The sequence below is a fragment of the Kogia breviceps genome, chromosome 10 (assembly GCF_026419965.1).
Source record: "Kogia breviceps isolate mKogBre1 chromosome 10, mKogBre1 haplotype 1, whole genome shotgun sequence".
Taxonomy (NCBI): Eukaryota; Metazoa; Chordata; class Mammalia; order Artiodactyla; family Physeteridae; genus Kogia; species Kogia breviceps.
This window is the reverse complement of record NC_081319.1, coordinates 41,293,699-41,306,985: the sequence shown is the minus strand read 5'-3', so window position 1 is coordinate 41,306,985 and position 13,287 is coordinate 41,293,699. Positions and strand designations below refer to the sequence as shown.

General features: G+C 45.2%; 1 protein-coding gene across 7 annotated transcripts in view; it reads right to left on the bottom strand.

The window, feature by feature from the left end:
• CCDC12 (coiled-coil domain containing 12) overlaps window positions 1-13,287 on the bottom strand; it is a 50,848-nt gene that overhangs the window by 37,034 nt on the left and 527 nt on the right. The window lies entirely within an intron of this gene.

Sequence of the window (13,287 nt, the reverse complement as noted above, 5' to 3'; positions counted from 1 at the left end):
TACAGCAGTTAAGAATGAAGTAATGCCACACTCAATAAAACAGCCCACATACATAATGATGAATGAAAGAAGCCAGATACAAGAGTATGTGCTGTATGATTCCATTTACATAAGGTTCAAAAGTAAGAAAAGCCACTCTGGTGTTAAAAGTCCCAAGGGATTGATTACTCTTAAGATGTAAGCACCTGGGTGGGGGCAGGAGGGGGATTCTGGAATGCTGCCACGTTTCTTGATCTGAGTTACTGATTACATGGGTGTATTCACTTAGTGAAAATAACGGAGATGATTTGTGTACTTTTCTTCATGTATAATATACTTCAATTAAGAGGGTTTTTAAAAAAAATTTTAGTGCCATTTCATTGTTGTTAAAACAGAAAAACTGACATCCATTTAGAAACCAAAAATAAATCATTAAAACCTAAAGCGGGGGCTAATTCTGTCTAGATGACAGTAAAAAGTAAGTTCTCCAAAGAGAAGAATATCTCAGGGCCCCAAAGCACACTAAGAAGACAGCTACCTGGACACCAAGAGGGAAGCACACTCCCTCACACCCTCCTGACTCTAGGAGACAAGCGAATACAACTGAGGGATTCACCATCATGGTCACACAAATTCTTTTGTTGCAAAAGCTAACAGAAAGATTACACACCAGCTTGAATCTCAAGATTCCTTTGCTTTCCAATTCTGTCTCCCATCAGTGGGGTCTTGAGAACACCTGGCTACATCTTGTAATGCCACAGAAGTCACCGGAAAGGGAAACTGAGGCCCGAGTAACTGTGTCAGTGCAGTGGAGGAGCAAGAAAGAGGGATCTTGTCTTCTGGCTTCCTGTCCATGGTCCCTTCTGCTACATGAGGCTGCCTCAGCCACCACAGGTGAGCTAAACTGTAAAGGAGCCAGAACAGCTGTGCATCTACCTCGGGAAGCCCTACCCTCCCGGGAACTTAGAAAGAAGTTCACCCTTTGCCCAGCTCAGTAGCTTCTCCCCACGATAGCAGAGCAAGCTGAGGGAAGGTCTCGTTCTCTTCCCTGCAGCCCATGGCAAAGACCCTCCCTGCACAGCTCCAAGGGGGAGGCTGCACCAGTTCCACCCCATCGGGAGAGCTCCACGGGACTCAGCCATGAGGTGGTGGGCTCCTCTGTGCCCATCTCCAGGGGGGCGGTCCTGTGTGACGTTGTACAGCCCCTGACCCTCTCTGGGTCTCCACTGTCACATCTGTAAAGTAAAGGGGTCCTCACTGGGGGTAGAACAAGAGTACAGCAGAAAGAATAAACGCACATACACACTTCTCATTTCTCAACACCTTTCTGCACCCACCACCCCACTTCATCTTCATCCTGGGGGGCCGGGGTTACCGTGGCCGGCTGAAGAAGTGTAAGCTCAGGAAAATGAGATTTACCTATCGGTCTCAGAATTAGCAGAGTAGCAGGCAAGGTGGCAAATGCAATCTGCCTAGGCAACCCTGGTGCAGGGAACCTCAGAGAAGCCACCAGCCTGACTCAGAAGCAGCACTCAGTTCAAATGGGAGCAGCCCTCCGGGCCTGCCCACCCACAGGGATGGGTAAAGGCAAAAGAGAAGGAAGCGGGAAGGCCGCCTGCTCCACAACACTGGGCCAGCCCAGAGAGCCGAGCCACAGGGGCACTGCCTCAGCCTGTGCTACCTCTCCTGAGAGACCAGTGAGTCTTACAGCTGGGGTCCAGTGAGGCCTTGCTACAGTGGAAAGGAGGCCCAATTCACAGTGAGGCTGTGGTTGCCATGCTGCACCCCTATCCAGCCGGCCTGGACCCCACTGGCACCCTCCCCTCCCACACACACTTCCCTGAAACAGCTGGACCAAGCTCGCCTGCCACTTTGTCCTGCCCAAAGCCATCCCAGTCCTCACCTGGCTTCCCTTAGCCCCACTGCCCCCTCCCTCTAAGTTTCCTCCGCCAACTCCTCTGAAAAGCCCGCAGGGTGAGCCTCAGAGCACTGATGGTGCCCCCAGTTCTCCCCCTTTGCTGTCTAAGCTCTGAACCCAGGGGCCCTCATCTAGCCCCACAGCTTCAAACCCTACTACACAAGCACCTCTCAACAGTCCAGATGCCCGCCTGCCAGTCTCTCTCCACTTAGACGTCTAATAGTTGTCTCAGGCCTAAAGTGACCTAAACTGGACTCCTGATTTCCCCTTCAAGACCAATATGCCCTGGACTTATCTCAGGAACAGGCCCCGCCATCCACTCAGCTCACTCACCCCACAGCCCATCTATCAGGACGTCCCGGAACCTTGTCCGAGGGCCACTGCCTCACACCTGGGCTAATGCAGCAGCCTCCTACCGCCACACAATGTCACGGCAGGGCACTGCTGCTCGCTCAGGCCTCCAGTGGCTCCCTATCACCCTCAGAGGAAGGTCCAGCCCCTGTGGCCCCAGCCTCCCAGGGCCTCTCTACTCTCATGCCCACCCTACACCCCAACCTTTGACTCTACTCTTGCCACACAGGGATTCTTTCTGCCCCTGAAACAAGCCAAGCTCCACCTAGCTCGGAATGCTCTTCCCTAGATCTTGGCATCCCATCCCTCCCACCCCCACCCCTCACTCCTACCCCCCTATCTCAAATCTCCCACTCAGAGAGATCTTCCCAACCGAAGGCCGGCTGTCTCACTCACACACACACACACACACACACACACCCCAATCCTAGCCCTCAGACACACACACCCCAATCCTAGCCCTCAGACACACACACACACACACACACACACACACACACACACACCCCAATCCTAGCCCTCACACATACACCCCCCCCCAATCCTAGCCCCCCCCCCCCACACACACACACACACACACACAATCCTAGCCCTCACAAGTTATCTTATCTTCCCTGTTTACATGTACTTTACTAACCACCCATTCCTCCCATGGAAGCCCCTGAAGGCAGGGAGGCAGTCTTATTCACAGGCTGGATCCCCAGGGCCTGGCACACAGCTGGTGCTCAATAATACTTGTTTGGTGGCTGGCTGCAGAGTTCCTGCAGTCAGAAAGGGCAGCTAATGCTCCAGGGAAAGATGTTCTACTTCCTTTTGTCAAGGGAGAATGTCAGGGGAGTGATCAGAGATTTCCAGAAAAATGCTGTATCAGAATCATCTGGGGAACTTTAAAAATGCTTTGATTCTAAGATCCTGACAGGAGGTTTGGGATGGGGCCAGAGAAGAGATTGCAAATTGTCTCCCCAGGTGATCCTGATGAACTGGTAGGTCTGAGGACCTCTGACTGAACCAACATCTTTATTTTACAAATGAACAAGTTAGGGTCCTCCAAGGGGATGACTGAATCCAGTTTCAACACTGGTTCATCAACAGGTATCTGTGTTGGGAGCCCAAACCTCCCACCCACAAGGTTCTCTCTCTCACTGGCTCTAAGACCTTAGGGTCTGAGCAGAGGTGTAGAAGAGGTCAGTCCTTAAGATGAATGGGAACTGCAAACCTCGTCAAGGTTGCAGCTCTGCAAATCCACTTTGTTAATCTAACATTTTGCACTAAAAATGAATTCCACCTTCAAGGAATTAGGGCTAGACTGAGTAAAGCCAGGGTACCAGGAGGATGTCCTCTTTGCTTCCGTTGGAAACAGAGCGGGCTCCACCCACTGTCACTCAGCAGAGAGGGCTGGAGGACCACTTGACTTCCCTGCTTCCAAGAGGGCAGAGGATAAAGGACAGACACCCATGTTTATAAAAGGCCCATGGGCAAGATCTTGAGCTGGACACTTCTTGGACCTCTTTCTCTGTGCTCCTAGCTACTGAAGAGGTCAGAAGCCATGTCTAGGATAGGGAGGCTCAGAGTTTTGAAGATCTGCTTCTATCCCAAAGATGTGATGAATGGAGCCGAGATTTGAACCACATTACCTGGCTCCAAAGCAGATGCTCTCCGCTAAGCCAGGCAGCTCCCACCAGGCAGCCTGGTGGCAATTTCTGTGTGTGATGGGAAGGAGACAGCTTCCTGGGGGCCGCTTGTTCCCAAGCACCTGGGGCTGAGGAGTGGAGAGGGATACAGGGCCAGGGCCTAAGGGACCATCCAGGATTGGCAACACGGCAAAGCATAGGCACAAGAGGCCCCTTCAGCCTCAGGTTTCCTTGTCTATTAAATAGGGAGAAAGCAACACCTACCTCAAAGGGCTGCTTTGGGGACTGAACAAGTCACGAGATCCTGTCACAAATGGCTGTGTAAATGTTGTGACTGCCAACCTGCAAAAGGCTGTCAACCCAAGAGGCAGTCACCTCCTCAAGTGACTTAGCAATCAGGGTGTTGGGCATGGGATGTGGCCACATGGGGTGGGGACAGAGACAACTTCCTGAGAGGTGCTCAGGACATGGACAAGTCAGACTCCCCCCAGCTTACTGGGCTCTCCTCCACCGCCCCCCTCACTGCCCTACTCTGCCCCCCCAACTTGCTAGCCCTTCCCTCCAGTTCCCTCTTCTGCCCCCATCTGGCCAGGACCTTCCCCGGCACACCAAAGTCAGAAAGTTTCAATGTGCTCCCCTTTGCCTTGGCACTGCTCCCACTCTCCACATGCACATTCCTTGAGTGTGAAGATCACAACTGTACCGCTGAATGGTCAGCATTTAACTGCACTGGGTGCACACACAGAAGGTCAGGGATATGCATGTGCTGGAGACACCAGTCACGAAGACTGACGACTTCAAAGCCCTCTGCCCTAACTCTAGGCCCCCCAAGACCTGGCTCTGTGGTGCAATGGGTAGCACATTGGACTTTTAGGCCCCCCAGGCTGATCTGATGGTCCCCTGGGTTTCCACCTGCCCTCTCCCTCTTAGCTCTCAATAAATGGGAGTTAGGTAGAGACATGGTCTCTTATGAGATGCTCTAGAGGAAGCAAGTCCTCCAGAGATGCAGTATCCTATAAGACAGCCATAAGTCAAGTGTAGCTGTTCAAATGTAAACTAATTAAAATGGAATAAAATTAATGTCCTTTTAGCCACATTTCAAGGGCTCAAGAGCCACATGTGGTTTCTGGCTATGGTACTGGACGGCACAGATTATATGTAGAACACTGAACAGTGCTGCTCTGGTCTCTAGAGCCAGGTGAAAAACAGGAACTGCTGTTGAACCTGAAAGCTGACAGCCAGACCTTGGCCCTGAGATCACACCCAACCCCTGAGGGGCTGGCCAGGCCGACAACCAGTCTCCCTGTCTCAGGGCAGAAAGAGACAGCCCAATCCAGGCCAAATGTCGGTAGAGCCAACAGCCAAGGGGCAAGTGTTTGTGCCAAGTGAATCACCTTCAGAAGCCACCATTTGGCTGCTGAGGAAGAGGTCAGAAAAGAAAGTGGCCTCACAGTGCCCTGCTGGATGGCATGGTAGAGAGATGCCACAGAACTTCACCTACAGCCTTGAACTATTCACCTACTCACCCAGCTTGAAACTTCTGGATGAGAATCAAGAAATGAGGTTCAAATACTGCAATACAGAAATATGTGCCCGGGCAAGCTGGCTGCCCTTGCAGCTGCAAGCCCTGGCTCCTGCAGAACTTGGCCACCAAAGCACCCAGCAGCACTTTCAGACCTCATCCCTGCCCCAATCCCTGCCAACTGCTTGCTGTCAAACCCTCTGGAGCATCCCCCACTCTCCTTTCTGTGCTCCTGAATGTTCCCATCTCTGAACTGCTCCCCTGGAACATTCCTCTCCAGCTACTTTAATACTCCCTTCCCAGTCCCATCCACCACAACTCAGCCCATGTTCCATTCTGCCTTCCCATGAAGCCTCCCTGGACCCAGCTTGGCTTTCCCAGGAAATGAACCCCAGGAGCACAGTCAAACATCATATGTGGTCTTTCCACCTGTCAACCTCAGTTGGCTGACCTACAGGATGCTGCTACAAGCAAGGCTGTCCCTGCATAAAAGCCTACTCTAGCAGGGGGTCTTGCTTGGGCTGGAATCCAGAAGAGTCACTTATGTTCCATAACCTTGAGCACCTGAACCTCTTCTTGTCTTGCCCCCTCTCAAATCAACTGCATCAGGTGGGCTAGCAAGGAAGCACTTTGTAAAACTGCTAAGCTGCACAACCATGATGGAGCTTTACTGCTGAATAATACACAGAAACTTCATGACTATAATTTTGAGTCCATCTGTCACAATCTCAGCACTGATTCCTCCACACTACACTAAATATAAGTTTATAGTCTTGTGAGGGAGGAAAGGAAGATAACACCATGAGGAAAATCAACCTCATGCCTGAAACCCTGATGCCTCCAGCAATACCATGTGCACAGAAGGTATCAATGAAGGACCTGCACAGAGTTTAGGGGGCCAGCAGGGAGCCACCCCATGGGGCCGACAGGCACTCTCCATCAACAGGGGCAGGCTGAGGCAGCGCTCGACCCTGGAGTCTGTCCCACAGAGGCCTCGTCTAACATCAGAAGACTGAACTAAAAGTGGGGCACCACTTCCTCCCTGAGGGAGGAGACCACTTGCTTCCTATCTGCTGGCAGTAGGTAGGCCGTACTTCCTCCCCACTCAAAGGTCCCACAAGAAATGACTGTGGACTGAAAAATTAACTCAGACTTTAGACCCAGGACTGTCTTTTCCCCAGGCATCTACCCCAAAAGTAACGTCACTCAAGAACTGTGGAGATTACATATAACACTAAAAACACAGGTAACAAAATATAAGAAAAGATAATTTGGACTTTATCAAGATTTTAAAAACTTTTGTGCAAGAGAGTGAAAAGACAACCTACAGAATGGGAGAAAATATTTGCAAATCCCATACCTGATAATGGTTTAATATCCAGTGTATATTAAAAAATCAACAACTCAACAACAGAAAGACAAGCCACCCAATTAAAAAATGGGCAAAGGACATGAGTAGATATTTCTCCAAAGAACATATACAAATGGCAAATAAGCACATAAAAAGATGCTCAACAGCAATAATCATTAGGGAAATGCAAATCAAAACCACAATAGTGGACTTCCCTGGTGGCGCAGTGGTTAAGAATCTGCCTGCCAATGTAAGGGACATGGGTTCAATCCCTGGTCCAGGAAGATCCCACATGCTACGGAGCAACTAAGCCCATGCGCCACAACTACTGAGCCCATGTGCCACAACTACTGAGCCTGCATGCCGCAACTACTGAAACCTGCATTCCTAGAGCCCGTGCTCTGCAACAAGAAAAGCCACCACAATGAGAAGCCCGTGCACCACAACGAAGAGTAGCCCTCACTTGCCACAACTAGAGAAAGCCCACACACAGCAACGAAGACCCAAAGCAGACAAAAAATAAATAAAATTTAAAAAACAACAACAACACGATAGTGAGATACCACTTCACACCTACTAGGAGAGCTATAATTATTTTTTTTAAAGGAAAATCACAAGTGTTGGCAAGTATGTAGAGAAATTGGAACCCTCATGCATTGCAGGTAGTAGTGGAAAATGGTACAGCTGCTCTGGCGAATAGTCTGGCAGTTTCTCAAAAAGTTAAACTCAGAATTATAAGCAATTCCACTCCTTAGGTATATACCCAAAAGAAATGAAAACAGGGACTCCAACAAATACTTATACACCAAAAAGTACACCAATACACCAATGACAGCATTAGTCACAACTGCCAAAAGGTGTCCATCAACAGATGACTGGATAAACAAAATGTGGTATGTACATATAATGGAATATTATTCAGCCTTAAAAAGGAATTGAAACTCTGTTACATACTAGAATGGATGAACCTTGAAAACTTTTGCTAAGTGAAATAAGCCAAACACAAAAGAACAAATACTGCAAGATTCCATTTATATGAGGTATTTACATCAGGCAAATTCAGAGAGACAGAAAGTAGGTTAGAGGCTATAAGGCACCGGGGTAAGAGAGGAATAGGGAGTTATTGCTTAATGAGTGCAGAGTTTCTGTTTAGAGTGATGAAAACGTTTTAGAAATAGTGGTGACGGTTGCACAACATTGTGAATATACTTAATGCCGATGAAAAATGGTTAAATGGCAAATTTTATGTCATATATATTTTACCATAATAAAAAAAATACCAAAAATAAAAAGAACTGTGGCAAATAAGGCTACACCCATCAGTGGGAAGAAGGGCCAGAATCAGGACTAATTGGGATCTTAATCAGTAATGATTAAGGCATGTACATATGGGCAGCTTGGACTTATGGCCTATATGCTTTTTTTTTTTTAACTTTATTTTTAAATTTATTTATTTATTTTTGGCCACACCATGCATCATACAGAATCTTAGTTCCCCAGCCAGGCATCAAACCTGTGCCCCCTGCAGTGGAAGCACGGATTCTTAACCACTGGACTGCTAGGAAAGTCCTGGGCCTATACTCTTTTTCCACTATTGTTTTTTGGGGATGTAATTCATAAAACCTCAAGGAATCAGAAATTATATAGGAAAGCTTTTCAACTTGCCCTCACCCTGCCTCTGAGAAACCAGCCCAAGCCAGTGCATAAAGAGAGCCACCACCTGTTCTCATGGTCCCTCCTAACCCCAGCACTCACCTGGGATACCTCCTCCTTATGTGACAAATAAAACCATCTCCCATTTATTGGCCTTAGTGCTGCCACCTATAAATTAGCCCTCCTTCTTCCTTCTCAAGGCTGTCATCAAGACCAGATAAGATAAGCCAGGCAGGTGGTATCATTAGCCATGTTAAATCTGAAAACACTGTTGCCTTTAATAAAGAAATTAAACTGCCAGAGCTATAGAGTAAAATAGGAGCACCATGTACTCCCCATCTCTCTTTTCTTCTTTCCTTTTCTTCAAAACACCATCTCTGTCTAACACTAGATATATTTTGCTTGACCATCTGTGCCCCCAGCTAAATGGAAGCTGCTTGGGGCACAGACTTCTGTGTGCTTTGTTCACTGTGGTACCTCCAGTGCCTGAATCACTGGTGCACAGTAGGTGCTCAGTACACCTCTATTGAAGGAATGGATTACTAGCTCTAATAACCCATTTTGAAACAAACCAAACAATATTTCATCACCTACTGCTAATGCACCATTGACACCACTGCATGGAAATCGAAGAGTCAACTAAAAATTCTAACTTCGCTTTCTAAGCAGGAAAAGGACTATACGAGTGGAAAAATCAGGAGCTCCTAGATACGCATGCCAAGAAAGGAAAAAGCTTCCAATGGAATCAAAATTGTGGCTTCACAGTAAATCTTGTTTCTTAAAATGAATGCAAGGAAACTCCAAAGGCCAGTGAGCTCTCAACTCCAAGAGGAAAGTCATGTGATTTCCAAATGTACATTTTTCAGAAATGAGTTCACAGTCATGAGCTTTCTGAAGTCAGAACTGTGAAGATTAAACCAGTTAAAGTAGTAATCAGTTTGCCAACAAACTGGATAACCTAGATGAAATGGACAAATTCCTAGAAACACACGATGTAACTAAACTGACTCATGAAGAAATAAAAAATTTGAATAGACCTATAATTAAAAAGATGACTGAATAAGTAACCAAAAACCTCCCAGCAAAGAAAAGCCCAGGGCCAGATGGCTTTAATGGTGAATTCCACCAAACACTTAAAGAGTTAACACCAAACCTTCTAAAACTCTTCGAAAAAAATGAAGAGAAGGAAATACTTCCTAAATCATTCTATAACATCAGCACTACCCTGACAGCAAAGCCAGACAAACTACAGATCAATATCCCTTATGAATACTGTTGCAAAAATCTTTAACAAAATACTAGCAAACTGAATTTAGCAGCATATTAAAAGGTTTACACACCACGGCTAAGTGGAATTTACTCGTGAAATGCAAGGATGGTTCAACTTACAAAATTAATCAACATAATACAATAATAAAATGTAGGGAAAAAAACACATCATCTCAATTGATTAAGAAAAAGCATTTGATGAAATCCAATTCCCCTTCATGATAAAAACACTCAACACTAGAAATAGAAGGAAACTTCCTCAACACGATAAAGATCATATATGAAAAACCCATAGTGAACATCACACTCAATGGTGAAAGACTGAATACTCTTTCCCTAAGGTCAGGAACAAAACAAGATGCCTGCTTGCAACACTTCTATTCAATATGGTACTGAAAGTTCCAGCCAGAGCAATTAGGCAAGAAAATAAATAAAAGGCATCCAAATTGAAAGAGAAGTAAAATTATCTCTCTTCAATGATGACATGATCTTATATGCAGAAAACCCTAAAGAGTCCACAAAAACAAACAAACAAACAAAAAACCCCTTTAGAATATATAATAAATTCAGCAAAGTTCCAGGATACAAAATCAATGAACAAAAATCAGCAGCATTTCTCTATGCTGGCAATGAACAATCTGAAAAGGAAATTAGGAAAACAACCCCATTTACAACAACACTAAAAAGAATGAAATACTTTGGAATACATTTACCAAGGAGGCTAAAGACTTGTACAATGTAAATTAAAGAGTATTGTTGAGAGAAATTAAAGACTTAAATAAACATAAAGACATCCTATGCTCACGAATTGGAAGACTTAATATTGTTAGGATGACAATACTACCCAAAATGATCTACAGATTCAGTGCAATCCCTATCAAAATCTCAATGGTGTTCTTTGCACAAATAGAAAAATCTATCCTCAAATTCATATGGAATCTCAAGGAATCCCAAACAGCCAAAACAATCTTGAAAGAGAACTAAGTTGGAGGACTCACTCTTCCTGATTTCAAAACTTACTACAAAGCTACAGTAATCAAAACAATGCGATATTGGCATAAGGACAGACATACAGACCAATGGGATAGAATAGAGAGTCTAGAAACAAACCCTTGCATATATGGTTAAATGATTTTCAACAGGGGTACAAAGAACATTCAATAGAGAAAGGACAGTCTTTTCAACAAATGGTACCGGGAAAGCTGGATCTTCACATGCAAAAGAATGTACCGGATCCTTAATGTTATACCATATACAAGTATTAACTTAGAACGGATCAAAGACCTAAATGTAGCAGCTAAAACTATAAAACTCTTAAAAGAAAACACAGGGGAAAAGCTTCATGATCTTGGATTTGACGATGGTTTATTAGGTATGATACCAAAAGCAGGGTCAACAATAGAAAAAGATAAACTGAACATTAAAATTTAAAACTTTGTGCATCAAAGGACATTATCAGGAAAGTAAAAAGACAACCTTGGGAATGGGAGAAAATATTTGCAAGTCACCAATCTGATAAAGGGTTAATATCCAGAATACATTAAGAACTCCTACAATTCAACAACAACCACCAAAACCCAATTTTAAAATGGGCAAAGGATCAAATAGACATTTCTCCAAAGAAGATACACAAATGGCCATAGGCACATGAGAAGATGCTCAATATCACTACTCATCAGGGAAATGCAAATCAAAACTACAACCACAATTAGAACGTGTATAACCAACAAAACATTAAAAAAAAAAGTGTTGGCAAGGGTGTGGAGAAACTGGAACCCTTGTGCATTGCTGGTGGGAATGTAAAATAATGTGGCAGCTATGGAAAACACGGCGGTTCCTCAAAAAGTTAAACATAGAATTACTGTATGATCCCAAAATTCCACTTCTGGATATATACACAAAAGAACTGAAAACAGGGACTCAAACAGATATTTGTATACCCACTACTTACAACAGCCAAAAGCTAGAAGCAACCCAAATGCCCACTAACAGATAAATGGATAAACAAAATGTGGTATATACAAACAATGTAATATTATTCAGCCTTAAAAAGGAATGAAATTCTGATACATGCTGCAACATGGCTGAACCCTGACAACATTATGCTGAATGAATAAGCCAGTCACAGAGAGACAAGTAGTATATGATTCTCTTATATGAGATACTTAGAGTAGTCAAATTCAATGAGACAGAAAAAATGGTGGTTGCCAGGAACTGGGGAGAGAAGGGGAAGGGGAGTTATCATTTAATGGGTACAGAGTTTCCATTTGGGATGATAAAAAGTTCTGGAAATAGTGGTTTAATTATATAACATTGTGAATATCCTTAATGTCACGGATTTGTACACTTAAAATGGTAAATTTTATGTTATGTATATTCTACTACAATTTTTTTTAAAGTAAAGGAAAAAAAATAGGTCCATATTTTCAGCGCATTGAGAGAATCCCTCTTAAAAGGCCAGTTTTCCTGATAGCCTTGGGCATCCTTCCCATTGTAAGGCGGCCTGAGGATGCCATTTTGTCCTTTGTATTCTGCCCTCAAACACAATTCCATAATCTGGACCCTAAATCCAAGGAAACAGCTCGGGCTGACTAGCTATTGTTTGAAAGGCTGAGGTCTTGAGCATCCCTAGGCCAGGCAATTTGCAGGGATAACTGACAGAGCCGACAAACTGCCAACAAAAACAGAAGCCAATCCCGCTGGCTTTCACTTTCTATTACTTCCCCTTACACTTTCTCGCAGGACACCAGACAGCCATGGAGAAAGGAGACGGGCCAAACCAACCTGCCTGATATTTTTAAGTTGGAAAATGGAGTCCCTGTTTCCCCCCATCCACTGCAGGTCTAGATATTTAATATCCTTTGTATTTTGTACAGTTGAGGACAAAGTTTTTGCCCACCCCAAAACAGCAGAACGAACAACGTCCATCCTCTGTACTCCATATACTCTCTAGGGCTCTTGCATACAGATAATCTAACAGATTATCCTGTTAGATCTCAAAATAACCCAGTGAGAATGAATGTTTAGGGGCTGTTATCCTCCACTGGAGATATGAAGAAACCGGAGCTCATGAGATGAAGCAATTAGTCCCAAATCCTACAACCCCAAGTGACAGGATCAGGATTGGCACAGAAGTAGTGAACTTCAGAGTTCTCCTTCCTCTCGATTACTTCGGAAAGAACAACGAAGTAGAAATGGAATCAGACCATTTTGGTGTCAAACAAGACCAAGGAAAAATGCTTCCAAGTTTGGCAACTAACAGGAATAGGAGGTCCATCCCCAAAGAAGAGCCTGGTAAAGAACTAAGCACCCGTCTCTTTCCCTTAGGTCTACCCTAACCCAGGCATGGATCTTTCCTTCTGGTTTTTTGTACTCAACGATCCAGCCGGGCGCCCAAGAGCAGTCTCGTACTGCCCTGCCCAAGGCGCTCTGGCACACAGAGAAGAGTCGGCCAGACTCGCGGTATTTCACCAGGGATGGGAGGCCGGCTGGTCATGGGAAAACGGAAGATTCAGCGAGCGTGCTCAGACAAGAACAAATCACGCCTAAACCAACGAGCATATGAAACTAAAACTGGCCCTGGAAATCCACACGGGAAACACCGGCCAGGAGC